Raw genomic sequence first — 9731 nt, 5'->3', positions numbered from 1 at the left:
CGAATTTACTGGTCTGGTTCGATTTTTACAACACTGAAATTAACCGTGTTTCTTTTCTTGGAATTAATATATATACTTTTGTGACCTAACAAGTGATGATTCCATGTCAAATATTATAGTAATAAAATTAAATAAATAACAGTTGGACATTGACCAAAAGACAGATCAACAGTTGGATTTAAATGGCAAGTAACTCTTCCTGTTTGAGAGGAGACAACAGGGAATGGATTCTCTCGATCTTTTTTAACAATTAAGAGAATAAAATGTGATCTTATATCATTAATTTTATAAGTGGGATCAAGAATAAATATGAGAGAGAGAGAGAGCAATGAAGGGTCAGAGATCATACTTTACATTCTCAATTTTTTTTAACCAATGTTCTGAAAACTGGATCGGACTGACTGGTCAGACCAATCTAACCACGAATCAAAAATTAAAACGATTTGGTTATAATAAAAACCGTTCAAATAAAAAACCGCATTTAAACAGTTGAACCGGCTGAGAATCAGTTGGTCGGATCGAATTAGGACCCAGCCGGTTTTGAAGAAACGTCGTCGTTTTATGTTTTCAGATTTTATGGATAAAAAATTCCTCTTCTTTCCTGACTGAGTCACCCACTCTCCCTCCAGCTCCATTCCTCAGACTCTCTCCTCTCTCAACTCCCTACCTTAGGTTACAATCTCGCCCACCGCTGCAAGGAGAGCCTCAGCGTCACCGTCCGTTGCACTCATGGGCCACCGTTTCTTCGTCCGTTGTGCCTTGTGCCCCTCAGCCCCTTCACCAATCTCCTTCCTTCAGAAAGCAGAACTACTCTCAACCCCAGCCTCCACCACCGCCGCAAGGAGTGGGCCATAGCCGCTGTCCATCGCACTCAAGGGCTTCTCTCTTCATCCTTTCGGCGTTCTCCAAGTCTCCAAACCTTGTTCCCTCTCACCAATCGCAGGCGCACATCTTTTTCCTCGAAGGCAATGGCTTAATTTTTCTAATTTTCGTTCTTTGTTCTTCATTTTTTGGCTCAGAACAATTTTTTGGCTCAGAACAATTTTCGTTCTCCAAACCCTGTTCCCTCTTACCAAATGTTGTATTGTTTTCTGCTTTGAATAATTGATTTGAATGATTAGGTGATTTTAGTTTCATAGTGAATGTCTGTTAAAATTGTGTTGAAAATTTTGTTAATGGCTTCATTTTTTTATTTTCGTTCTCTATTCTTCATTTTTTTGCTCAGAACAATTTTTCGTTCTCCAAATCCTATTCCCACTCACCAAATGTTGTATCGTTCTCTGCTTTGGATTGAATCACAGATTTGAATGATTAGGTGATTTTAGTTTTATGGTGAATGTCTGTTAAAATTGTGCTGAAAATTTTGTTAATGGCTTCATTTTTTTATTTTCGTTTTCTGTTCTTTTTTTTTCAGAACAATTTTTTTTGGATTGTAAAGGAGAATAACTCTTGTTTTAAAGAATTAAGATGATCAAGAACAAGATTGAAAGAAGTATAATCAGTTTTATTAGTTGGCCTTGTGTAATCTTTAGCTTATTTAGTGTTTTTGGGTTAGATTCCTAAATTAAGGAGAATATATAAGGCTTTAGTCAAGTGTGGTTTAAAGGAGTAACTTTCTAATAACAATTTATGGTTTGTTTTCAAGAGTCGATATTATTCCTGTAGACAATACTCATCTCTTTTATTTTTTTGCTGCATAACTTTCTTCTTTAGTGTTGCTGTCATTATCCTGTGCTACTCAAATTGAAATTTGAAAGATATTTAAAAGTTTATATTAGATTATAATTGTATTGTATGTTTTTATTTTTTATTATAAAATAATTTTTTCGATTAAACCTTAGTTAAACCGATTAGATCAATAAATTAATGAATTATTAACTGAAATGGTTCAATGACCGATCCGATTTTCAAAATCTGGATATATAGGCTCCATGTGTAATGTAGTGTGTTAACAAAAGAGAACGTATGTAATTCATTTCATCCTAACTTTTTTTGAGAGAAAAATGGTGTCACAAAAAAGGAATGTCTCCTTTTGTGATTAATTATCGTAGACTATTTTAATACTTGAAATAAATTAATATAGTCATCGATGAAACAAAAATCAAGAATATACCCAATTGAAGATACATCACTATGAAACGTTTTATTTATAAATTAATTATTAAAAATTTATTATTTATTTTTTAAAAAATGTTTAGCGCCATAGTTAATTTGTTATATGGAGCAAGATGTTCTACAGGCATGGCAAAAATTCTCAACGAGACAGATACCTGCGGAGATTTATCCATCGGAAACAGGTATGGAGACGGTTTTTTACTTATGGGAATGGAGAACGGGGTCGTATAATAAACGGGGTAGAGACCTCCTCGTGAAAACCTGTTTAACCCCATTTATATAAAGAAACCAAAATACGCAGTATATATATAAGACTCACTGATGAAGAACCTTAGCCATCAAAAATTCAAACCTTCAATGCTTCAGAGAGTTTCCTCTCCTCTCCTCGTCAAACCCTCAGCCTCTCCTCTCTCGAACACCGCCGACAACCACCTACCACTCCTTCAGTGGCTCAGTCGCTCACCGCACCGTCATTCTGTCATGCTCACCGTCAGTCTGTAACGCTCCCACCCCCTCCCGAGCTCACTGTCAGTCCGCCTCGTCTTCTTCTCCTCGTCGCGTTGTCGCAGGTCGTCGTCTTCTCCTCGAAAGGTAATACTGTGCTATATTCTAGAAAAGATAGTCATTGATAAATTGGTCAAATATGTCAGGCAAAAATATTTCTCTCTTGGGTTATTCCTCACTTGATTTAATAATGCTAGTGAGTTATTTGATTCCTGGTGATTCCCTCATTGTTATTTATTTATCATTTTTTCTTTGAAACCGTTGAGTTTTGCAGGCAAATGAGGACTTGTACAAAATATCACAGGAGTACAATATGAGTCGTCTGTCAGATCTTGAAGTTGAAGCAGCTAACGAGACTGTTAAAGTAAGTTTTTTCAGTCTGATCTTTCTTTCACCTACTAATGTAGTTCTGCTGTTTTCTATACTGGCATCGTTCTTCATAATGGCACTGGAATTCAACTTGTATTCTGATTCCTAACATGATCTTTCTTTCTTTCACCTTGCTTTCCGTGATTGTCAACAGAAGCAAGTAAAGGATTTAACAGCAGAAGTAGCAAAGTGCAAAGAATGTAAACAATTGGATTCCTTGATAGATAAAACAAAGGCCCTTGAGGTTTGTACAGATTTCCAAAGTTGTAATTTTTTTATCCTTTTTATTATACACTTCTGTGCCTATAAGTTATAATATCATAATAGAGTGGGCTTTCTTTATAGGAGACTTGTTCTTTTCAAAAGGAGATAATATCCAAACAGGAGCAACAGTTAGCAACTCACAAGAAGTCTGTGGTAGGGCAATTTGATTTGTACAGATTTTTGTTCTTGTTTTATAATTTACTTATAACTTAAGATTTGTGCCCTTTTTCTTCTTTCATGTGTGGGAGGAAGGACATAGATGAATGAGCAATGATCGAGAAGTCATTTTGTCTTTGCTATGCGTATTTGTGAGATACATGAGGTACTTGATTCCTAATACACATTGATAAACTTTTATTTTTTATTTTGAGACACTTGTAAAATTCTTTGTACTATTCTTTTGGACTAAAAGTTAGGACTAAAAGAACGGTACAAATATTTTTACAAGTGTGTCTCAGAATAAAAATTAAAAGTTTATTAGGAACCAAGTACTTCATGTATCCCACAAATGTGTATAGTAAAGACAAGATGACTTCTTGATGATTGCTCATTCATCCGTGTCCTTTCTCCCACACACAAAATGGCTTCTAGATGATTGCTCATTCATATGTGTCCTTTCTCCTTTCTCCCACACACCTGAAAGAAGAAAAAGGGCACAAATCTTAAGTTAAAAATAAATTATAAAACAAGAATAAAAATGTATTATGTATATGATTAGCTGGAACATGGAAAAGAACTCATATGCAATTCATGTGAAAGAGCACACAGGTTCTTGTAGATACTTTACTCAAGAAGTTTCTTGCACACAGGTTAAGTGATACCTATTGCAAAAAGCTGCTTGACTCTGCTTAGCTTGTTATTAAAAAGATTGAAAAGGCAGAGTTTGTAATTTGTGAACATGCTTAGTTTGTAATTTGTGAACATGATCCAAACTATATTTTTCCACGGGAGAGGCCTCTAACCAATACAGGGGAAAGCGAGGAGAAAAATTTTGTTCCAAGAAAAAGGGGTGGTGACTCTCTACAGCTTAAACTTTAAAAAAGAAGTTTTCGAAATCATGGAAGGATTCATCAAAAAGAGTAAAAACTCTCTGGCTTTGTATGGCCCGGAATGACACCCATTGCTGTTTGTTATTTTACCCACTAAAGGGCTTGGTCATGTGAAAAAGAATAAAGAAAATCTTTAAAGAAGTCGAAAAATCTAATGCATGGCTAATGAATTAATAAATCTTCAGGAAATTCCAAGAGTTGGGGTGAAGTTAAGTGGGGGCGACGCGGCAATGAAATAAAACAGCTATCTCAAAGTCGGAAAAGGGAAGAAAAGCACCCAAACGGGTGAAAAGGCTTTCATACATAAAGAAAAAAAATGAGGGTCTGCATCAGAAGCTCTCCCAAAACAAACCCAGTCTTCTGGACCCGGGGCAACCAGTTCGTACTTCGGCTCGTCCTCATCAAGAGTACAGACTCTATGATGAGTGCGCAGGTCGGTAAGGTAGTCGGTATCTACCAGGGGGCTCTCCCCAAGAATGATGCTATCAAACCATAATGAAAGAGACTCTAGGGTAGACATCTTTTTTCTTAAAAGGGTGACGAATCCTACAAAGAAAAAGGAAAAAGAATCAAAATAGGATCTATAAGGGCCTAAGGCAAGTTTCTTAAACAAGCAGAATCACTAGGTCTACAGCCAACACTCCTCCAAACAAAAACATGCAAGTAAAAGCACTCTATAAAAAGAGGAGTAAAGAAAGAAACTGACCTTTCTTATGCAGGAGGCAGATGCGACAAATAGCCAAAGCACTCGAAATGAAAAGAGTTTCTTCTTTCGAACAGCAAAAGGTGCAAGTAAGAAATTTTTCAGAAACGGAACAAGGAAAGAGAGGAAAAGTATTTATAAACACGTTAGGGGCATAATGGTAAAACGACGTAACCATTTAAGAGATGCGCCGTTACCAATGTAACTGCTCCCCGCGTGTAAATGCTAAAATCCTTAAAGAGACGCGATGTTTGATTAGACGCGACGGTTGAGGAATTTAAATCACGTCAGTTCCTGAAAAATCACGTCGGTTCCTCACCACGTCGGCTACGATCCCGAGTTACATACTCAAGCCCAACCCACAAAAGAGCTTGGACTCGAGTAGAGGCACTGTTCATACCCTGACCCAACACCAAGCCCAGGTCCAACTAAGATTAAAAGGCCCAATTCATGAGATTGGTATCCCTTTGCAACCAACTTTCTCGTATGAGGTCGGGTTCGACACAAGCTCCACCACAAGGAAGTTGTGAACGTAGATTGGCTGGCAGATAACTCCTATTTGAATAGGCAACTGCCCCTAAAATCTCTCAACCCACTTCTAGGAGTCAAATCTCAACTCCCCTAAGATAAAGGAACGGTTATCCTACTTAAAAGGTGGAACCACTCCAACGGTGATTATGGGTTCACCACTATAAATACACTGACATCCTTCAGGTAACGCTAAGTTCCCATACTCTCTAAAACTTGCTTAAACCCTTGCTGACTTAGGCATCGGAGTGTCTTTGCAAGTACCACCCCCATTCCTTTACACGGACACAAGTCGGACGGAGGTTCCTAGACGAGAACCAGATTGAAAGGCCTCCTCCCTCAAGTGATTGGGCCAACCTTACAAGTCCAACCCACTAATCTTCGATTACACATCGTAACACTATCTACACATGACACATAATTGACAAGTTATCACTATTAATTTAGATAATTATAAATGAAAACGTTAATTCTGCACAAATATATATACAACAATTCATTAATAGCACCAAATATTTAAATAAAACTATGACATAATAATTTTTGACCTAATGATTTACTTAACGGATTCGAGGTACACAAAAATTTCTGCATGAATGCCTCTATAATGTTAACAAAGGATAACAAATATGGCAGATAGACATGACTAAACAGATAAGTTTGTCTCATATTTCTTAAAAAAAAAAAATTGTGTCGCAAAATTATAATGGAGTAACCTATGTACTAGTGTCTCACATTGGCAAGCAACCTTGGATTTGTCCCTTTTGGTCAAGTTATTCTCTAGAAAAAAAACTTGTATCAATGTTAAGAGACATAACTAACAGCCTACTTGTTTTACTTTTACCTAATGGAGCCTTCCAATCCCAGTTTGACCAATTGGAATTCTCTTTATTCGTTATTTCTTTTATGCACACTGAATGGTGTAATTTTAATTTTGAAATAAATATATAATATACTAACTTGATCAACTTTAAACAGATTTAGGTACCTAGCTTAAAAGAATTTTAAATTTAAAGGAATTACCAACTTTGATATTAATTTAGTGCTTTACTCAATTATAATTACTAAAACTCAATTATAATAATAATAATAATAAAAATGCTATATAAAAAGGTCTCTACAGTCCCTAAACGATAGGTGTGTTCCCATTGTACCATAAAATATGTTTTATTAGTTGAGTTAAATAGTTAGGTTAATATTGTTGTTGGTCATGTGAAACCATTTTAAACGACCAAGTTAATCATACTTTACTCCAAACCATTAGAAAGGACAGTTAGTACTTGTCGGTACCATAGTGTCACATCCTACAACATCTTGCTCCATATAACAAATTAACTATCGTGCTAAACATTTTTTAAAAAATAAATAAATAAATTTTCAATAATTAATTTATAAATAAAACGTTTCATAGCGATGTATCTTCAATCGGGTATATTCTTGATTTTTGTTTCATTGATGACTACATTAATTTATTTCAAGTGTACTATAGTCTATGATAATTAATCACAACCAAGTTGGGTTGGTCTAGTGATTAGCTCACTAGTTCGCTTAAGCAAGTGTCGAGGGTTTGAATCCTGCCTTGTGCATGCAGCAATCTATTGGCCAGCAGCAAATCCTTAAATAGAGCTCAGTACCGCAACGGATTAGTCCTTGACCTATCCAGTTAGCTAGGGAATACCGTGAAAAACAAAAAAAAAATTAATCACAAAAGGAGATATTGCTTTTTTGTGACACCATTTTTCTTTCAAGAAAAGTTAGGATGAAATGAATTATATACATTCTCTTTTATTAGCACATTACACTATATATGGAGCCTATATACCAAGGTTCTAAAAATCGGACCAATTATTGAACCGTTTTAGTTACTAATTCATTAATTTATTGATCTAATCGGTTCAATCGAGATTCAATAAAAAAATTCTTTTATAATAAAAAATTATAAATAAACACACCATTTAGTATAATTATAATCTAATATAAACTTTTAAATATGTTCTAAATTTCAATTTGAGTAGCACAGGATAATGAGAGCAATACTAAAGAAAAAAGCTATGCAGCAGAAAAATAGAAGAGATGAATATTGTGCAAAAGAATAATATCATGACTCTTTGAAAACAAACTCTAAATTGTTATTAGAAAGTTATTCCTTTAAACCACACTCGGCTAAAACCTTATATATTCTCCTTAATTTAAGAATCTAATCTGAAAGCACTAAACAAGCTAAAGATTACACAAGGCCAACTAATACAACTGATTACACTTCTTTAAATCTTGTTCTTGATTCTTTAAAACAAAAGAGTTATTCTCCTTTACAATCCAAACAAAATTGTTCTGAGAAAAAAATGAAGAACAGAAAACAAAAATAAAAAAATGAAGCCATTAACAAAATTTTCAGAGCGAAAAAATGAAGAACAGAAAATAAAAATTAAAAAAATTAAGCCATTGCCTTCAAGGAAAAAGCTGTGCACTTGCGATTGGCGAGAAGGAACAAGATTTGGAGACTTGGAGAACGCCAAAAGGACGAAGAGAGAAGCCCCTGAGTGCGATGGATAGCGGTTGTGGCCCACTCCTTGCGGCGGTGGTCGAGGCTAGGGTTGAGGGTAGTTCTGCTTTCTGAAGGAAGGAGATTGGTGAAGGGGCTGGGAGGCACGGGGCACAATAGAGGAAGAAACGGTGGGCCTTGCGTGCAACGGACGGCGACGCTGAGGCTCTCCTTGTAGCGGTGGGTGAGAATGTAGCCTAGGGTAGGGAGTTGAGAGAGGAGAGAGTCTGAGGAATGGGGATGGAGGGAGAGTAGGTGACTGAGCCAGGAAAGAAGAGTAATTTTTTATCCCTAAAGCTAAAAACATAAAACGACGATGTTTTTTCAAAATCGGCGAGTCCTGGTTTGGTCCGACCAACCAATTGCCGTCTGATTCAACTATTTAAATGCGATTTTTAATTTGATCGATTTTTATTGATAATCGAACCGTATTAACTTTCGGTTCATTGTTGGACCAGTCCGACCGGCTGGCTGGTCCAATTTTCAGAACATTGCTTCTAACTTCTAAGGACCTCAAATTTTATTTACTATTAATATTGTTGTGATAAGATGTGGATGACCACGTATGACTTAGGTGGGCTAACCTTCTCAATACTGAAGGAATTATTTTACAAGACAAAATGCAATAAATGAAGGTTGAAAATGAAGACACCTTTCATGTATAAATAGAAGGTATCGTCAAATGCAATATACACACAATAAAATAAAGAGCAATTCTCTCTCTTTATATTAAACTTTTCTGCTCCCTCTTTCATACGCTACTAATATATAATAGCAATAAATATATAAGTTTCTTCTATTATTATATTACGATAATTATATTGGTGAACATTAAAACTAGAGTCTTCTATTTATACATCTTTATTTTATATTTAGTATATCTTTTATTTATTTTACAACATGTTATCAACACGAGACTCTGATCAAATTTTTAGGAAGACTCATGTAACAAATTTTTATTATGTCAAAGCTCTCTCATCTTAAATTCAATGCTCTTGATATATCTGAAAATAATTATTTATCATGGATACTAGATGCTGAAATTTATCTTGATTCAATAGATCTTGGAGATACCATTAAGGCTGAAAATAATACATTCCAGAAGGATAAAGCCAAAGCCATGATTTTTCTTCGTTGTCATCTTGACGAAGGATTGAAAAATGACTATCTCACATTAAAAGATCTTGCAGATCTTTGGAAAGACCTTGAAGAAAGGTATAATCATCAGAAAATGGTGATACTTCCTCAAGCCTGATATGAATGGATGCACTTGCGTTTACAAGATTTTAAATCCATAAATGAATATAATTCTGCAATGTTTCGAATTACCTCACGAATGAAATTATGTGGGGAAAAGATAACTGACCATGATATGATTGAGAAAACTTTCTCAACCTTCCATGCCTCGAATGTGCTCCTGCAACAGCAGTATCGAGAAAAAGGGTTTAAAAAATATTCTGAGTTAATTTCTTGCCTTCTTATTGCTGAACGCAACAATGAATTACTTTTAAAAAATCATGAAGTGCGTCCAGCTGGCGCCGCCCCATTTTCAGAAGTAAATGCGGCAAATTACCCCATAAGAGGTAAATGGCAAGGTTTTAATAACAAAAAAAATTATGGAAGGTAAAGGAATTATATTCAAAAGAGAGGATCTCAC

The 9731-nt window shown here is 35.4% G+C and overlaps 1 long non-coding RNA gene across 1 annotated transcript; it reads left to right on the top strand.

Moving 5' to 3' along the window:
• The first annotated feature begins 1773 nt into the window (after positions 1-1773).
• On the top strand, positions 1774-4355 carry LOC130983123 (uncharacterized). Its single transcript, XR_009087255.1, has 4 exons — positions 1774-2706; positions 2894-2983; positions 3143-3232; positions 3334-4355. It is a non-coding gene; the product is annotated as an uncharacterized LOC130983123 (long non-coding RNA).
• The last annotated feature ends 5376 nt before the right edge of the window (positions 4356-9731 follow it).

This window comes from Arachis stenosperma, chromosome 5 (assembly GCF_014773155.1).
Source record: "Arachis stenosperma cultivar V10309 chromosome 5, arast.V10309.gnm1.PFL2, whole genome shotgun sequence".
Taxonomy (NCBI): domain Eukaryota; kingdom Viridiplantae; phylum Streptophyta; class Magnoliopsida; order Fabales; family Fabaceae; genus Arachis; species Arachis stenosperma.
This window is presented reverse-complemented; position numbering and strand designations above follow the sequence as displayed.